Genomic DNA, 20,448 nt, shown 5'->3' with positions numbered 1-20,448 from the left:
CTGATTTATTTAATTGGACTGCAATCTAAGAGGTTCACTAGTGATAAGAGAACACAAATTAATTTCTATTACTGACAGTCCACATGAGAGGAAACTGAGTATGTGATTCCTTTACTTGTAGTTAAAAAATATATATGTTTACAGAATCACAGCATTTTAAGTTAGAAAGGTTTTTAGGAATCATCTGGTCCAAAATCTCATTTTTAAAATAAGAAAATGGATTAATTGAGCTATAACTGACCTTGTTTCTTTATCAATTGTCTACCTGTTAAACAAATGTGTATTCAAGAATAGAAACCATTTAGTTTTTTCTAGATTCTCCTCTGTATTCTTGTACTGAGCATAGTCCCTAGCACAAACTAATGCCTAATAAATGATTTCTGATTGATTCATGGAAACATAATAGCAAGGAGCAAAACTATGAGTGAACCTAGGTTCTCTGAGGTTAATTCTATTAATCTATGAGGCCTCATGCCTATCTATGAAGGAATAGATTTAAAGTAGTGCAAGAATCTTCTTCTGCTCTTGCCATTGAGTTTGATATCATAACTCTCAGGTTAAAAAAATGTGATGACCTGCATTTTGCCAGAGGGGGGAAAAAAACTATCATCTCTCACTGGCATCAATATACTTTCAAACATTTTCTTTTTGTTGTTTTTGTTTGTATGTTTAACTAGTATTCTCTGTCTCCTTCATCCATGGAAAAATAAGCTTTCAAATACGTTAACCCTTTCTTTGGAGAGGTTGATTTTTCAAAATTTGACCTCATAATTAATTTACATACATAATCTTATTTAACTTTTAACAATTCATTGAAAAGTGAAAACTAGTATTAGTTTAGACAAGTAGAGTACTCTCCTTTCAAATTAATGGGAAAGATTTTTTTCCTGATCATTGATATCTGTGCTAATTTTGGTCTAACAATTAACAGCAAGAAAACACAGGTCCTTCATCAGCCAGTACAATGCCATCCATATGTGGAACCATCAATTACAACAAAAGTACTGTGTACAAGTTCATTTACCTTGGCAGTGTCCTTTCCAAGGAGGTACACTTTGACAATGAGGTTGACACTAGCATTGCCAAAGCTAGCTCAGTATTTGGGAGGCTCTGAAAGAAAGTAGGGGAGAGAAGAGATATTAGCCTGACTGTCAAACTGAAAGTCCATTGAGCTGTTGTGTTGACTTCATTGCTATATACCTGTGAAACCTGGACAGTCTATCAGTGCCATGTCAGGAAACAGAATTGCATCTATTTACATTGTTTTAGGAAGATTCTGAAGATCATCTGGTAGAAGATATTAGATACTGAGGTCCTATCTTGAGCTAAACTTCCTAGCTTCCAACATTACTACAGAGAGTGCAACTATGATGGACTGGCTATATTGTTAGAATGCCAGACATACACTTGCCAAAAAAACTATTTTATGGAGAACTCACACAGGGCAAGCAATCACAAAGGGGACAGAAGAAGTGATACCAAGTCACCCCAAAGCTCTCATTGAAGAACTTTAGAATTGACAGTACATCTTGGATGACATTGGCACAGGACCATCCAACATGGTGTGCCCTCTTTGGTGAGGTTGCTGTGCTCTATGAGAAGGACAGAACTAAAGGAATTCAAAGGAAATGTGACATTCATAAGTTTAGAGTACCCACTCCAGGTGTTCATATGCACTATTTGTGCCTGACTGGTGGTAGAGTATTCTGAGCTCCTATTGATCTGATCAGCCACACTGTAAGTCCAATCTGATCGGACACACTGTAATTTGTCTCAAATATAGTGATGTCATTTTGGTCTTCTTTGATAAGGAAAGACAAGAAACAACATAGAAATCTTTCCTGAATTGTTGAAGAAGACTCAGAAATGGAATTCTGCTGTTTCCTGAACTGAGTGGTCTTCTCTCCTTTGCACCTGCCAAGCTAAAGGGTTCCATTAGTGAAGAGTGGTCCAAAAGGTGAAGTATACACACACACACACACACACACACACACACACACACGCAAACACACACATAAGTGCAAACGCATACTCTTCCTTTAGTTATTGATGTAGACCCAGGAGGGATACTCTTACCTATTCAGGTTCAAGATGGAAAAAACACTTGAGGAAAGGAGAACATTTCTCAGACTAAGTCAGCCCAACTGCTAAAAGTTCTATAGTCTGGAAGGCTTGACAAGAAGACAAGGGTCCAAGAATGCTTGCACCTGGAGGTGGAAATCACCCTGGATAGAGAAATCAACTGTGTGCTTCCTAAGGTGAGTTTGGTAAAAGTTAGAAGGTAGAGTGACTCTTTGAATAGTGGGGTGCAGAACAATGCATTTATTTGGGTTTTTTTAGGCTGCTCTTATTAAATGATTCAGTCTTGACTAATCCCTAACACAGGTGCTTTCTCATCATCTCTGACCTTCTGGGTCTTACATGGAACAGATGAATATTCTTTCTCTGGGAAGAGTCACATTTTATTTCTTTATTTTATATCTATTAGCTCCAAAAATTTCCATTATTTTTCTGTATGTGTGTGGAAGACATCATTTTGTGTAATAAAACATCTTTTAAGTTATATGTCAAGAATTGGTGATAGCCTATACATGCATACATATACACACATGTGTATATATGCACATGTATATATATGTATTATATGTATCATTGAAACAATGAACTCACAAGTATTCTTTAAGCTCTTTGTGACAAACATTATACTAAGTGCTGGAGATACAAAAGTAAAAATAAAGTAGTCCCTATCCTTCAAGTGCATATGATCTAGTCACTTAAAAAATAAGTGTTTTGCTTAATTAAATAGTGAGTAGAAATTTCTATAAAGAATGGCTTATAATTGTAGCCATATTAATTCTCACATATGTCATGAGTAGAATGCCAGATATTTTATAAATTCTGTGTCAATTTTGAATTGACTTTTTCCATGTTTTCCTTATTCATTTATTGTTAGTATTCAGAAAAAGAGATATAATTTATATGGGTTTTAATTCCTCCAATTTTATTGATGCCATAAATTCAATTAATTTTCAATTTTTCAGTTTTAATAATCAACATATACCATGTATTATCCACAAAATTTAAATAAATTTAAATAAAAATAATTTTATTCTTTTGTCTGATGTTTTCTCCTTGCTTATGTTTTTCCCTCATTTTTTCCTTGTTTTGTAACTATAGATGACATATCTAATATAATAACAAATAATAGTTGTCCCAATGGACAATCTTTACACTTTTTCTTATTGAAGTTACCTCATTTATTTTTCAATGACATTTAATACTGGCTCTTGTATTTAGAAAGATATTAATCAGATAGATACTATACTAAACTCATTATTTTTCCTTACAAACCTTCCCCCATCCTGATTTGCCTATTATTGCTGTAGATATCACTATCTTAGTAGACACCCAGTTTCACAAATTAGTTGTCACTCTCAATTTCTCCCTTTTCCCCAACCTTAATATCTAATCTGTTGCCATGGCCTGTCTCATATGTCCAGTTCTCTTCTCTCAACTATTACAAAAGCTTTGTGGTTAGTATTCTTGCCATGCCAGCAAAGAGTTTTTTCTAAGGCACAGATTTTATCCCCCCCCACCCACCTGCCAAACTCTTTTTTCCTTTCCTTATTTCCCCTAGGATCAAAGATAAAATCCTGTTTGGCATTGAACACCTGCCCTCAGTCACCTTTCCAGTTTTTTTACACCTTATGCTTCCCTCCATATTCAGGGATCCAGTTACTATGGTCTCCTTGACAGTCCTCTATCTCTCAATATCTAGTTTTTCAGAAGTGCTCTCAATCATCCTCTCTAACTCCTTGTTTCCCTGGCCCTCCCAACTTTCTTCAAGTCAAAGCTAAAATGTTACCTTATATAGGAATCCTTGACTGATCCTCATTAATTCTATCACCCTCTCTTTGTTAATTATTTTCAATTTTTCCTGTATATAGCATGGTTACATTTTCTCTCCCCCATAAGAGGGTGAGCTCCATCAGGGTCAAAACTGTCTTTGTACCTTTCTTTGTATCCTATCACTTAGTACAGTGATTAATTGTAATTGTTGTTCATCCTTCATTTTCCAAGAGGACAAATGACATCATAGGTGACAACTTGTGAGTACAGTTCATTTGAGTGAGGCAGTTGCATTAAGTCACCAACTTTATTCTTATCTTGAGTCCTGGAAGTTCAGTGACAGGACAAAATCTGAGATAAGTGGAACTGATTAGGAATGCAGTGGATGACCCTGACATTTTCCCTGTCTAACCAAGCTTTAGGTACTCCACTGTTGCATTTGCCATGAAGGTGGCTGAAGCAGGCATTAATTCTTCTAATGAATGTTTATTGATTGACACACTGACACAATTCACCATGTTGAAGGTAGGTGCATATTTTTCTATGTTTTTTTTAGATTTTTTTAATTAAAGTGGTAGTTGTATTAGATCAAAAGCCTTTCCTGCATGTATTAATATTACTAGTTGACTTTTATTCTTTGTATTACTAAAATAATGCGATACAATTCAATCAATATTGAACTACCCTTTTTGTCCCTGGTTTAAAAACAATCTAATGTTGCCCCCCCCAAATTTTTTCATCTATTGTGACAGCCACTTTTAAAATATTTTAATAATCTTTGTTATCTATAAATGAAAGAAATCTGCTGGAGTGGGAGAAAAACCGAACACTTTATTTATGAATCCTGCAGGATACTGGTACCTCACCTAGCATGAGGCACAAGGTGGGGTAATCATATCAGGTATTATATCATCTTTAGAAACTCTTTCCCCTCCTCCCTGAATTTTCATAGGCTCTCAGAATTTGAGTTACAGTCTAAGTGATCTTCCCATCCAATGATATGTCCCTAATATGATTCCTCCCTGCATCATACAATGCATGTTATGTTGATGAACCCCAATTGTCACAGGGGGTGTGTGGGATATAATATTCAGTTACCTAATTATGAAAAATCAGTTGCATTAGGTTAAGATCTCTAGGTCATTCTTGACCAGTTAAGGACTAGATTCTTCTAATCTTGGGTTTGCCATTTTGGGAATGGGATTAGGAGAACTCTCCCAGTTTGGGGATTGGCTGGGACCATTACCCCTTTGTAATGGATTTCAAAGGGAGTCTCCACCCTGTGAAAACCAACAACACCCTATGTTTCTCACAATCTTCATTAAGGATTTTAGTCTATAGTATTTTTCCCAGTCTTTATCTTTCTCTACTTTAGGGATAAAGACATCCCTTTTGTAGAAGGAATTTGATCAGATCCCTTATTTTCATATTTTTGGATACTATATAGTGTTTAAATCAATTTTTTGAATGATCAAATTTACTCATAAGTTCAACATGACAAGTTTTCATTGTGAAATTTTAAAACATCTTTTGCTGATATTAGGTTATTTAAATTCTCTATTTTTTATTCTCTATAAGTAAATGAATTGCATATATACATCCATTTTATCATATCACTTGTTATTAGTTTTAGTAGTGTATATAATTGAGCAAAATACATTCAAAAAATTCCCTTCCCTTCCTTATTTATTGTGCATTTTCATTTTTTCCTTACTGGAACTTTCATCTTCCTCTTTCTCTTCTGTCATTCATGCACACACACACTTCAGTTCTACTCCATAACATTCATATACCATAGCTTGTTCAACTATTCTCCAATTGATGGACATTATAAGGAGTATTTCACAAAACTTCACAAATGTGTCTATTAGTTTCCCTAAATCTCACAGTGTCTTCCTTATCCCTTTAAATTTGATATTTTTTTGCTTTGCTTTGTCTGAGATAAGCTTTGCACCCTTGTTTTTTTTTAACTCCTACTGAAGTGAAATATATTCTGTTCCAGTATTTTATCTGTACCCTGTATGTATTTCTTTGCTTCAAATGTGTTTCTTGTAAACAACAGATTGTTGGCTTCTGGTTTTTAATACACTCTGCCATCTGCTTCCATTTTATAAGAAGCTTCATTCTATTCACATTCACAATTAAGATTACTTATTTTACAATTCCCTTCAAGCTATCTTCCCCTCTTCCTGCTTTTCTCTCTCCAAGCATTCAATTTGCTTTTATTTAAAATGAGGCTTTGAACTGGTTGAACTCTAAGGAGTCTTCTAATTTGAAATACTGTAATCCTGTTAACATAGGGGTTTTTTTAAAAGACAAACACAGAAATAGGGACATGATAAGCGCTAGGTAAATATTTGTTGAGTGTGTAGATCACATGCCCAAATTTCCCTCATTTTGACTTTTAGCAAAATAAATTCATTTGTTTTCTCTCCTCAGCAGTCAGCCTGCTGGATAAGAATGCAATCCCATTAGAGAAATCAGTTTTGTGGTGAGAAAGAAATGAGAATCTTGTAGGAGAATTATGAAAAAAATGACTGAAGAAAACAATACCTTTAAAAATACAATTGACCAAATGGGGGGGGGGGGAGGAGAAATAAATTCTTTTAAAAGTAAAAATGACCAACTTGGAAAAGGAATGAAATTCATCAAAAAGGAAAAATGAACAGTTGAAAAAGGAATAAAACTCATCAAAAAAGTAAAATTGACCACCTGGAAAAGGAAACACAAAAACCATCTGAAGAAAATAAAATCCTAAAAATTACAATTAAACAAATGGAAACTAATGACTCTATGAGACACCAAGACTCCATAAAACAAAACCAAAGAACTGAAAAATAGAAGAAATTGTAGAATTCCTCATGACTAACCTAAAAAATAGATTCAGGAGAGATAATTTAAAAATTATTGGTCCAGGAGGCTACAATCAGAAAAAGGACCAGGACAAAATCCTGTAGGAATTTATCAGATGCCATTTGTAAATAGAGGATAATAACAAAGAGTGCACCTCTTTAGTATAGTATTTCTTTCTACCTTCACACTCTACTTGACATTCTCCTGACTGGTCTCATGTTTGAAAAAGTCCTCCCTTCCCCTATCCAAGGTCCTTAACTTAGGGTTGAGTAGTATTTTTTTTGTCTTTGAAACCCAAATAATAAATGTCTAATATATATATTAGACATTTATTGAATTTAAATCTACACCACCCAATCTGGGATAAATAATTCTTTAGTGCTAATAGATGGGAGTTCATCCTAATCAATAAGCAAATCACTGGTTGATTTCAACAAAACATTTACAGATTTGGGATAAATATAAATATCAAATAGATACACATAAAATTTTATGACTTAAATCAGCAAATAAATTTAAAATGTAGTGCTGAACAGTAATTCTATTGGGAAAATTTGATTTAGCAAAGAAGCTTTATCGAATTTTTAACATTCAAATGTAAAAACTTGGTGTTTTTTATATGCAATTTATATTTCCAGAGATTTTATGGAGAAGCATATCTGCCAAAGAATAAAATCATTCCTGTGAGATGGTCACGAATGACAGCTAGGAATGGATGATCAGCAACAAACTTTTCTTCTGGCATCAACATGGAAAATGTTGAATTGCCTTCAGTAGCAGTTGCTGCCTCAATACCCTCTTCATTCATTCCCACCAAGGATTCATGGACAATCTTAGCGATAAAGAGATCTGTTTCCTGACATTCCAGATAGGTCAGCCTAACCCTTGGTAAAGAGATCATCCAAACTCATTTGTGCCAAAGCTGAGTTGAGGTTATAAGTATTTTCCATCTTGAACTACTTTTGCAAATGCTTTATGAAATCTATGGTAAGCATGCTGTATTTGAGTGGATGTAAATAATAAATGGTTCATAATTATAAATATTTAGTCCAGAGTACTTAAAAATAGCTTTCATTAGTAAACTTCTGTATAGAAGAGGGCCTCTCTCCTAGTGAGAAAAGCTCCCAAATTATGACAATTTGTAGTATGTAGTTTGAAAGGCTTGTTCCTCCCTTTAGTGCCAATTATTGGTCAGGATCACAATCTAATCAATACATTCCCCTTATATAGTTTCCCCATCCTGATCATTATACTAATGAGTACAGGGGAGTGAACAGTAATATGTCTGAAACTCCTTAAGCAAGCACCTGAGTCAACCCCTAACTAGCTGAAGTTAGTTTTTGACCTCCCCTTGGGTAAGGAGGCTTAATGTTGTTAGGTGAGGAGAGGTTATTCAGTTCAGTGATTGCTCAGTATCATTTCTTTTATCTTACACTCACATACCTACAGGGAAGCACCAATAATCCCAGGTAGACCCTAGTCTTTATAATATAAACTAGCAATATCCCTTTACAATCTGTGGAAGACAAACACCCTACATTTCTCAGTGTGCAGAAGCTAACTACAGCATTATTCCTTCTTAAACAATCATTAAATTCAATGTTCATGTAAGAGAAAAATTTTTATATAAGCATGTTGTCCAGATGAAAATTAATGCTGAAAAATGTATAAGAACTGCCAAAGTCAAGTTATTATTCGAAGGAGATGGGAGCACATTTTATAGTTTGACCATACAAAACATGTAGTAAGCAAAGTTATTTAGGTGGAGTAGATGATTAAATACTATTTGAAAAAGAGGTTAAAGTGTTAATTCATCAGAAAGTCTATACCTTTAATACCATTCAGTGTTTTTTAAAGGTTCCATTTTACCTCTTTTCTCTTTATTTTGGGATTATTTTGCCATTTTAAAATTGTGCATAGAATCTATCATTCTAATAAAACAAATCTTGATGTATGCTTTTCAAAGATATAAACATTTCTCTGAGGACACTGTAAGCTGAATCCCAGAAATTTTGCTATACTATCTTAATATTTTTTTTACCTAGTTAATTATTATTTTTTTATTTGGTTGTTATTTCCTTGTTCACTCAAGATGTCATGAAATCTGCCTGTGAGTCTGAATCTTTTGACTTGATACCATCTGTTAGTAAATTATTTTGCTGCATCTAGATTTGTGAAGAATATTTTTAGTACTAGCTTTTTGTTTTCTGTGTGTGTGTGTGTGTGTGTGTGTGTGTGTGTGTGTGTGTGTGTGTAAGACAAGGGGTTAAATAATTTGCCAAGGTCACACAGCTAAGAAGTGTGAGATCAGATTTGAAGTCAGGAGGACTCCAGAGCCTTTGTGCTCTATCCACTACACCAACTAAGCTACCTCTTTGGTACTGGCTTTTTTCTTAGGTTTTTGCAAGGCAATGTGGGTTAAGTGGCTTGCCCAAGGCCACACAGCTAGGTAATTATTAAGTGTCTAAGACTGGATTTGAACTCAGGTACTCCTGACACCAGGGCTGGTGCTCTATACACTGTACCATCTAGCTACCCCTAGTACTGGATGTTTAGTTTAAAAGTATTTTTTCAATTACAAGGCATATTTTTATTCTTCCTCCCTAGCTCTCTGTCCACTGAACCAGTTCCTTGCTCCTGGTAAAGTAGTTTGCTCAGATCACACAACCAGGAAATATCTAAGTCTAGATTTCTGAGCCCAATACTTTTTCTACTGCTCCACTTAGTTTTTGTTTTTGTTTTTACAAGGCAATGGGGTCAAGTGGCTTGCCCAAGGCCACACAGCTAGGTAATTATTAAGTGTCTGAGGTTGGATTAAAAGTCAGGTACTCCTAACTCCAGGGCTGGCACTCTATCCACTGTGCCACCTAGCAGCCCCTTCACTTAGTTTTCTACAGAGATATATCTCTTTAGATACATATTTCAATAAAATTGAATTTTTACTTAAATTTTCATTCAAAATCAATTACAAAAGTTTAATTTTCTTTTGAATTAAATTTAATTAAAATTGAATCTTTTAATTCTCTGTATTTTATTTTATTCACTTAAGAATGCAATTTTGAGAAGGGGTCCATGGCCATTCCATTTGTCTATCAATGGGGTCCATATCTCAAATAAGAATAAGAATCCATTTTACTATAGTGAATAAGAAAATGAAGTTTTCTTATAAGTAAGTTCTCTAGAGCCCATATGAGGATGTGCCTTCCTCATGAATTTACCTCCCCCCCCATAGGTGATTCCATAGGTGATTTGGCCGCATTCCAAAGACTCCAGGAGCCAGCCACTCCTTGGAATACACAGGTAGTACTGGGGAGAACTGGCTATTCTCACAGTATTGACCTTATTCAAAGTAAAATCTTCCGGCCCCCTATGGCATTTCCTTGAAGTTTTCAAACTGCTAGACTTGTAGGCTTTTCCCATATTACTGTTAAAGGAACTCCCTCCCAACTAAATTAACATCTAACCTTCTCTGTTCTCCACTGATAAATACTCTGAGGCTCCAAGCATTGGCGGGAATCTCACCCATGGACAATTGATTCTGCCTGGGACTTTTCTTTCTCTCTTTCTTTCTTTCTCTCTCTCCCTCCCTCCCTCTCTTTCTCTCTTTCCTTCTTTATTCCTTTCTTTCCCAAACCGGGACTTAACAGAAAGGCTGGACAAGAACTTGGGGTCCCCCCAGCCACGGACTGTTCAGAGTTGGTGCTCCCCCGAATTGGTGATGTTATCTTTACCTTTTTCTTCTACTTTGATTATAGTATTACTAACCCATTGTCTTTAATGTATTAGTTGCTGTATTGGATGTTATTGTAATCAATCTACTCTTTGTGTTGTATAATTAAAATACTTTCATTTTTTATGAGTTTCAGCGAGAGTGTCATTTGCAGGAACGAATCCGAACCTCATTTAAAATCACAATACATATAGTCTCAGTCTAACCAGGTTTTTTTTTCACTATCCCATGATTTAACTCCCTTCTAGTAAACATGGTATTATGGTACTAAATAATATTAATTCTCTCAATTTATTTTCTTCCATTGTCAAGATAAGCAACTAATCTATGTCAATATTTTCAAATTTGGTATTTTCAAATGTTTTTATTTTAAATTTTCAGTTAACAAAGTTTTTTTTCTCTCCCCCTTATTTCCTTTACACAAGGCCCTTGTAACAACAGCAAGGTTAAACAAAACAAGTTCCTGCATTTGCCATGCCCAAATGTCTGTATCTACACATCTCTCTATGTATATGTAATTCTATCACCTCTCTTGGAGGATACTTCATCATAAGTCATCTGGCCCTTGCAGTTCTTAACCTTTCAATGTTAATTTATTTTAAATGTTATTATATAAATTCGTCTGGTTCTGTTGACTTCTTTGTGCAACTATTCATGAGACTTCCAGGTTTTTCTGAAATTGGCTTTTTCATTTCATATAGCACAATTCATATTTTTGAAATACAAAGTAGAGTGTTCTGCCCCTCAATCTGGAGACAAGGCAACATAGAAAGAGTGCTAAATTTGACTAAATTGGACATGAGTTTAAATCCAAGATACTACTTGTATGGCCTTGAGCAACCAACTTCTCTTTGCTCCAGTTTCCTCATCTACAAAGTGAGAGGAATTTAAACAGTGAGAGGAGTTTCAACAATGGGCTTTCAAGCTTCCTTTGTGTGCTATACCTGTTATCTTTTAATCATAATCTTCACAGGGCTGGGATAACTGAGTCTTCCGGGTATCACTGACCCTGGGAAAGACTGACCTGGGGAAGGAGTCAGCTCTGGAGACAGTTAGCACCTTATGATTTTCAACCCTTTTCTTCTAGGTAGAAGAATTGACTTAGCGGGAAATTTGTAGCCTGGAAAGGACTACATATGATGAAGAGAACAGAAATGGGTGTGTTTCTCACCAGATTTAAAATAGAGGAGCATTTTGACATGCGATCTCTTCTTCAGAGTTGTTGAATACTGGATGCTTTTGAAAAAGGCAAGGCTGACTTTACTGCATTGTCAGCTGAAGCAGGCCAAACTAGGCTTGCTCCTGCACAAGCCTTATGTGGAAGTTGATGAAGAAGATGCTGAGGAAGATGAGACAGCAATATTCTGAGTGGCCCTTTGTGGAAAAGTTCTGCCAACCTTCATCCTTGATCAGCCCTTCCTCTTCTTTATCCAACACAACAAAACTAACAGTATTCTCTTCTGTGGCAATTTTTCTTCTCTGTGAAGATATGCAATTACTTTGTTCATAGTCCATTTGCTTTTGCTGCCTCTTTGTGTTTTCTACTAAAGTAGAATAATCATATATATTATCCAAAGTAATGTGCTTAATGTAGCATGCAAGGCAGAACCAGCAATTTTGCTTTCTTTTACATTTCCTCCATTACCTAGGACAGGTTTGAGTATATTGGATGCATTCATAATCTTTTGCTTGATTGATAATAAAATTCAATTAGTGGAACAGAATGTTAGTGTTTTTTCTACTTTTTCACTGAATACTGTGATTTTAAGCAGTGTGTTATAATAGGAAGAGAGCTGAATAAGGTGTTTGAAGGTAGAGGTTTAAATCATGGCTCTGCTACTTATTTTTTTTTTACCCTGGGCAAGTCACTTTGATACAGAAAACCATGGGCATAGGGAATATTGAAATTAATTGGAGACAAAATTTTGTAACTCTTCATTCTTCCTCTATCATTCTGTTAAAACACTCTTTCTTGACCTCCAGTCTGACCTTGGCCATGTTCTCATTGGTAATACAAGCTAGGTTACACAGTTACTGAAATAATGTGAGACCAGGCTGGAATCTGAGACCCTCAATCCCTTCCCAAAAGGCAAACTCTCCAATGTCAGACTTGGGCACCTCCCAAGTAATTTTACATATCTTTTACATATCCTTAAATTAAAATCTGCCTCTCTGTATACTTTCTCCTTGTTCCTAATTCCATTCAGGGGTCAGGTTGAAACACTTTAGTCCCTCTTCTTTTAAATGCTAGATAAATACTTATGATTAGATCTTATGTCTTCTCTAGACTCCACAATTCATAATATCTTTTGCCTGGATACTCCAATTTCCCCTCTAAAATGTGTCACAAAAATCTGAATGTGTTTCCAAAACGTGACCTTATTTCAAAGTGTTGATGTAAGAAAACAGGGAGTAAACTACTCTCCTCATTGGACACTTTGACACTCTTGAAGAAATCTAAGAATGCTGTGGGTAGGGTGTCATGCTATTGAGTTCACTATCCATCACAGTCCTGGATTATTTTTAGATGAGCTTTTCTGGAGTCATATAATACTTGTAATGTGATTTTGGGGAACCAAATTGTAACAGCTTCATTCTAGATAGCATTTATAGGCATAATGGATCAGGGGCTGGTATGATTCAAACCCTTAATAGAGCAGTCACTAATTGTGATCATGGTCAAATAGTTGGTCAATTAACATTTATTATATACCTACTATGTGCTAGATACTATGCTAAAGCACCGAGAATACAAAAAGAAGGAAAATATTTTTTTATTTATTTTTTATTTTTTTAATTTTACAAATTTCCCCCTAATCTCACTTCCCTCCCCCCACAGAAGGCAGTCTGATAGTCTTTACATTGTTTCCATGCTATACATTGATCAAAATTGAATGTGCTGGGAGAGAAATCATATCCATAAAGAAAAAACAAAATATAAGAAACAGCAAAATTATAATAACTTTTTTTTAAATTAAAGTGTCTTTAGTCTTTACTGTTTGTTTAAACCCCACAATTCTTTCTTTCAATACAGATGATATTCTCCATTGCTGATATCCTAAAATTGGCCTTGACTGTTACACTGAGGAAATGAGCAAGTCTATTTAGATTGATCATCACCCCCATGTTGCTGTTAGGGTATACAGTGTTCTTCTTGATTCTGCTCATCTCGCTTAGCACCAGTTCATGCAAATCCTTCCAGGCTTCTCTAAATTCCCATCTTTGTTGGTTTCTAATAGAACAATAGTGTTTCATAACATACATATACCATAATTTATTCAGCCATTCCCCAATTGATGGACATTCATAAAATTTCTGATTCTTTGCCACCAAAAATAGAGCTTCTATAAATATTCTTGTACAAGTGATGTTTTTACCCTGAAAAGGGCAGTTTTTGACCAAAAGGAGTTCACAATCTACTAGAGGAGACAATAAGATAATTAAACTGTATGCCAAAGAGTAAGAGAGGAAAAGCATTATAATTAAGACATATTGGAAAATAATTTCTGTAGTAGATGGGATTTTAGTTGGGACTTAAAGAAAGATAGATAAATAATTTAATATGGATGAGAAATTTAACTTCAGTGTATCTCAGTTTACTCATCTTTGAATGAAATTAATGATACTTGTAAAATATTTATCTCACAGAGTGGTTTGTGAGGATCAAATGATCTTTTATTTGCCAATTGCTCTATGAAATTGATTTTGATGATTTTGTTAAAATTTACTGATCTCTCTTTGGAGGTGAGAAGTATATTTGCAAACTTTTTCTTCTAAAAATATGAAAGAAAAGAAAATGGCCAGAGACAGACAGACAAATAGATAGAGACACAGAGGCACATGCAAAATGAGCTTGAGAGAGAGAAAAATAAGAAATGAAGACAGACAAAGGAATAGAGAGATAGAGAGGAAAAAGAGCAATCAAAAGACAAGGAGAACATGAAAGAGAGAGAGAGAGAGAGAGAGAGAGAGAGTTGAAGAGAAAGCATGAGAAAGCTATAGTATGAAAGAGTTAGAGAACTAGAAAAGGAAAGGGGGGGTGAATAAAGAGTGAGAAAAGGAGAAGAGGGGAGAGAATGTCTCTGAGCTTGTTTGTCCACATCTGCCTGTCTGATGGTGTGAAGGTCAGGCAGATTGGGTTTGGGTTAAAAAGTATAGTAACTGATCAGTACAAAATATTAAGCTTATATTTATTCAAAAAGTTTACAACATGCAATTTGAAAAATATGCAATAACCTTATGTTTGATAAATTTAAAAATGCTTCCACAATTTGAAAAAAAAATTGTGAGGAAAATTAGACAATGACCTTGTATAAATTGGCTTTAAACCAACACCTTATACCATATACAAAGATAAGCTCCCAAAAGATATATGATTTAGATATAAAAGATCACATCATAAGCAAATTAAAGGAACAAGAAAGAAATTACCCATAATGTCTATAGATAAGAGATGTATTCTTGATTAAACAATGGATAGAGAAAGATGCCAAAGATTAAATAGATAACTTTGCATAAAATTATAAAAATTTTGTGCAACTCCCATGCAGCTAAAATCAAAAGGAAATCATTCACTTGAGAAAAATTTTTTGCAGCAAGTTTTGGGAAAAAATTCATTCCTATGATATATAAAGGACTAATTCAAATAGATAAGAATTGAGACCATTCCCAAATAATAAATAGCCAAATGAAATGAACAGACAGTTCTCAAGAAAAGATATTAAAACTATTTCCAATAAAAAAGAAAGTCTAAAATCACTAATAATTAGCAAAGGCAAATTAAAAGAATTTTGAGATTTCATCACATCTATCAGACGGACAAAAACAACAGAAGAGAAAAAGACATGATAGAATTGCTGCAGGGAAACAGGTGCATTGAAGCACTGTTGATGGATCTAGGAATTGGTATGCCATTCTGGGAAGTAATTTAGAACTATGTCCCAAAAAGTATTTAAATGTGCAAATGTGATCAAAGAAATACAGGAAAATCCCTATGTACAAATGTATTAATAGAAATTCTTTACCCAGTGGGAACTGGGACCTAAGGGAATAGCTACCTATTGGGGAATGGCTGAACAAATTATGAATGTAATGATATCTAACGGTGCTATAAAATTGTAAGAATTATAGTTTCAGAAAAACTTGGAAATACATGAATGAATAAGAGTGAAATAAATAGAACTAGGAAACACATTATAGTATAATTACAGTATTATATATCTATCCATTCTGAAATAATTTAGAATTCTGATCAAAGTAGAAATGTCATGACTTCGGAGGCTTACTGATGAAGAATATACTGTTCACCTAAGTAGAGAGATGATAGATAAATAGCTATCTCTTTCTATGATTTTTACAAATATATAATATTTGGATGTAATTGATGTGAGGCTTTGTTTTGCTTGACTATGCTTCTTTCCTTAAAAAGAAATAAACTCATCTTCTTGAGTTCAAATCTGTCTTCAGACATTTATCCTGGGTAAGTCACTTAATCCTGGTTGCCTCATTTCCTCATTTATAAAATGAACTGAAGAAGGCAATGGCAATCCCTCTGCTATCTTTGCCAAGACAACCTCAAATAGGGTCATAAACAGTTGGGCATGACTGAAAATGTCTGAATAAAATAAGGCTAATAATAAAATGTACTTCCCAGGATTATTGTCCAAATTAAATAAAATAATATTTGTAAAGTGTTTAACTCAATGCTTGGCACAAGGGCATATTAAGCCATTTAATAAATTCTTATTTTTAATTTATATATTTATCTTTCTATCTAAAGTTAAGTTCTTGGTAAATAGATCTCTGGCAAATAATCCCTAATATGATGCTTTACTTGCTGATTAGAAGCAAGGTGCCATAGTGCTTACAATTCTGGTCTTGATGACCTAAGTTTAAACCTTCCTCAGACTTCTTCAGTCTGTGGTTCTTTAAAGTCATCTAACATTTCTCAGTCTCAGTTTCCTCATCTGCAAAATGGGAATAGAACCATCATTTACCTTACAGGATTGTTTTGAGGATCAAAGTACTTTGCAAACTTTTAAAGACTCTAGAAATGTTAGTAGCAATTTCTTTTAGTTCTTTGTATCTCATATCAATCATTGCATCTGGCATGAGGTAGGTACTTAACACTTTCTTGTTATTGATTGATCCCTTATTATAGACAGAAGAAAGCAAAGTTGAATATTATCATGAAGATTAAAATAAAGAGCAGCTAATTCCAGGATCAGCATTTTGATCATGTATTTTTTTTCAAAGAAATCCCATAAAACTCAGTAAATTTTCTGTTGACTTTTACATGCCTAAACTCTTATTCCCCAAATACGTTAATAGACTATCAGTATTATGCATTCTCTCTTCCAGTGGCAATGACTGTGTTTTCTTAATTTGGTTGATTCTGATGGTCATAAAATTATGATTTAGAATATCTAGTCTACCTTCTTCATTTCAAAAGTGAGGAAATGAAAGCCTAGAGACCATGGTCACACTAGAAATTGTTAAAACCAGAATTTAAGCACAGATTCTTTGAATCCAAATGAGTAACCAAAGTTTAAAGATATAAAATGTCTTCACTGAAAAAAGATTAAATTAGAATTCAGGTTTTCTGATTCCTAGTCAAACCTTTCTCCATCTACTATGTGAAACTACTTCTCTATAAAAATTTTCAAATGAAACAGATGAGCCTCAAAGATGCTATAATATAATAATGATGATGATGATGATGATGATGATGATAATAATAATGGTTTTGAAATTTGTTTGTGGGGGATCATTAGTTTACCTTTTTTTAGATCAATGTTTTCATCTGGAAGCATGATGATCATGCTTGGTTCCTCACTCAAATAGGGGAGCTCCAGGATTTTGGTAGACAATTCCTTTCTGTAGGTCATTTTTTTTTTGCCAGCAATATAGATTTATTGTTGTTCATGACTAGTCAAAAAGCTTACAAGGTTCATTATCAGACTAAAACAATGTTTAAAGTACAGCCACAGATTTAAAACATCATTTAGAGACATGGAGTGAAAAAAGACAGTTACAAAAACACACAAAGGAACCCATTCATATGGGTGCTTACTGTATTTTGCTACAAATGTAGGAAGCATCGAGCTATAGGTTTCAAGATACATAACATTCTGAAAATATATCTTAAGCATAAAAACTGCACTCAAGTTGCAAAAATAAGGTTTTACTTTTTTTTAAACATTTGATCTGAGCTCAAAGTAATGAAATAATGAACGCCAATGATTTTCACATCAGTTTAACTCACATTAGAATGATAACTGTAAAAATGATTTTTTTCCTTTTTTTTTTTTTTTGGTGATGAGGAACTGATTAAAGTCAGCTGCAGAAACTCAGCAGTTGCAGAGGTCAACAGCATAGACAATGCATTGCATCCAAAAGAAAGTCTGCATCAGACCTGCTTTATCCTGGCCATAAAATATTTCAAGTATCATAAGTTCTCCAACAAGAAGTTAAGCCAGAAGAAACAAAAATGATAAAAGGGAAGATTATTTCAATCAGGGCTCTTTTGCCACTTAACTCCTTTAGGAAACCGTTTCACTAGTGCAAGAGCAATATCATTTACCTGAAAGATTGTTAAGTGTCACAATTGAAGAACACTCATACAAAACTATTTCCTTTTTTTCTTTAAAAAGTGCCACATACTGTACTTTTTGTACTAAAAAAATATAAACTAATGAAAGACCATTTGTGTCCATCTCTTGTCTATGAGAAAAGGCCAAAGTGATTCTTTGATCCCAACTCAAAATGGTGTTCGCTGGCCAATGCCCAGAGTCTCTAATTTGTAGCAGTCAAGTTGAGTACTTCTCAGATGGGGAGCTCCTAAGACTGGGCTGTCAGTGATAGGTCTTAAGTGACTAGGAAGGTTAAAGGCATCTGCAATGGCACATGCCATTTCATATTTGGTCATTTGTTCATTGCCAGACCAGTGGAAAGTGCCTTTGATTGTAGGATCCAACATCCTCTTCTCTGCCAGCTGCCGGCAAACACTGGCAACATCCTTAACGTTTGTGGGAAACCTTTGCTGCCAATGGTCCATATTAGCAGATTTGTTGCTGAATTGAACTTTATCAAACATGACAGTGACAGCACTTTCTTCCAGTTTTTCAACTTCACCATACAAAAAAGGGATTCGCAGGACTGCTGGCTGCACCAACATTGTTTTCCAAGACAGCTCTTTCTCCTTCCAGTTTTGTTTTACCGTACAAATTTAGTGGATTTGGAGTGTCCTCTTCAGTATAAGGTGGATTTGTTCCATCAAATACATAATCTGAGCTAATGTAGATCAGAAATGCTCCAATTCCCGCTGCTTCCTTTGCTAAATTTCCTGAAGCATCCACGTTAAGTTGAGCAGCAGCATCTGGTTGATTCTCTACAACATCTGGCCGTCTTTCTGCTGCACAATGCACTATGACATGGGGCTGAAAATGCTGAATGATATCATGAACTGCATGAGTATCCAAAAGATTGACTTGTTCAAATCTAGGTTGAGTTCTACTGTATCCACAGCCAACTGCATGCCAGTTGTTCTGCTCAAACTCTTTGTACACAGCTCTGCCAAGTAGGCCAGTGGCACCAGTAATCAAAGCACGTCTACTAGGGACATTAACATCCTCCTCCATCAGCTGGCAGCTCCCGGGGACGAATGGATGGTCAGCTCCTTCTCCCGCCCCACCATCCCCTCCAGCCTCAGCTCCGGCCCCGCTCCAGCCCCGCGACCCTCTGTAGGTCATTTTAAATGTTGCTTCCTTAAATATCATCTGCACTGGCTTTTTCTCATCCTGGTGGGGAAAAGCTGAATCAGACATGAATATCAGATTAGTTAAGATGCTAACAAACCTAACTGAAAAGAGAAACAACTCAAAGAAATAGTTATGAGGTACACAAAGAAATCACTATTTCTGTGTTTTTCTCAGTGAATACAAAAATGTCATCAACTAATACCTGCTGAAAAGATTTTCAGTTAAAAAGAAAAAAAATTAGACAACCACTACTTCAACTTTCATAAAATTAAACTATTGCTACATCAAGATTTCTTTATACAGTAAAACTACAAGGAACCCTTTTTGCTATCCATAACAAGCAATGAGCACTTTTCACCTTTGACAAAATAAAAGAGGCACAACATTATTCCCCATTTACCATAACACCTACTTGAGTAAATATGAAAACACTTTAAAAAATCTCACTCTCACTCTCTCTTGCACTAATTCTGTATTTCTCACTCTGTCTCTGTTTCTGTCTCTCTGTCTCTCTGTCTCTCTGTCTCTCTCTGTCTCTCTCTCTCTCTCTCTCTCTCATCTTTCTGCCTCTCTCATTGTCTCACTCATGCTCTTTGTCTCTTTCTTTCTCTGATATTCTCTGTCACTACCTCTTTCTGTTCTCCCCCTCTTCATTTCCACTTTTCTCTATAATTTCCTTTTTTTTACCCTCATTCTCAAAAACATCCATTCAGGCTTTATTGTTGATGAAACTTCACAGAAAGATGACTTTGTGGAATTGTTGGAAGTTGAATCTTTAGGAATAGAAGAAAGATATATATTTACAAATCTAGGCTGCAAGGGGAGACTGGGCTGCTTGGAGAAAGTAATGCAGGAAAAGGAGCTGCTGGATATTTGTTGGACTGGGCATGTCTTCGGAGAACTTCACTGAGAGTGTGCAGAACAAGGAAGAAGTGGAACTGGTCAAGGCTGGAGATCAGATTGGGGTGGTAGCCTCCTGAGAGGAGCATGTCTTAGATCATCTGCAACTGTCTCAGGGTGTGTGCAGGTGGCAAGAGTTGCAATTTTGTCTGAGCTTGAACCAGAGTATAGAAAAGGGAAGCTACGTTGGAGTCTTCCTGTAGATTGCCCAAACACTCCTGTAGCTCATCCAAGCAACTGAAGAGCTGTCTGGGGAGCAGTCTTCTGAGAGCCACCCTTAACAAAGCCCTGAGGAATTCATCCTGATCAGGTCTGGCAGCCCTTCCTGGCCAGAATGGTGACCTTGCAGCAGGAGAT

At 35.2% G+C, this 20,448-nt stretch overlaps 2 pseudogenes; both read right to left on the bottom strand.

Moving 5' to 3' along the window:
• Positions 1-7,345: 7,345 nt before the first annotated feature.
• LOC141499169 (leukocyte elastase inhibitor-like) lies at positions 7,346-20,180 on the bottom strand (annotated as a pseudogene).
• Positions 18,123-19,127, bottom strand: LOC141498278 (methionine adenosyltransferase 2 subunit beta pseudogene; annotated as a pseudogene).
• Positions 20,181-20,448: the final 268 nt, after the last annotated feature.

Source organism: Macrotis lagotis, chromosome X (genome assembly GCF_037893015.1).
Source record: "Macrotis lagotis isolate mMagLag1 chromosome X, bilby.v1.9.chrom.fasta, whole genome shotgun sequence".
Taxonomy (NCBI): domain Eukaryota; kingdom Metazoa; phylum Chordata; class Mammalia; order Peramelemorphia; family Peramelidae; genus Macrotis; species Macrotis lagotis.
The sequence above is the reverse complement of the archived record's forward strand: the minus strand, read 5'-3'. Positions and strand labels throughout refer to the sequence as shown.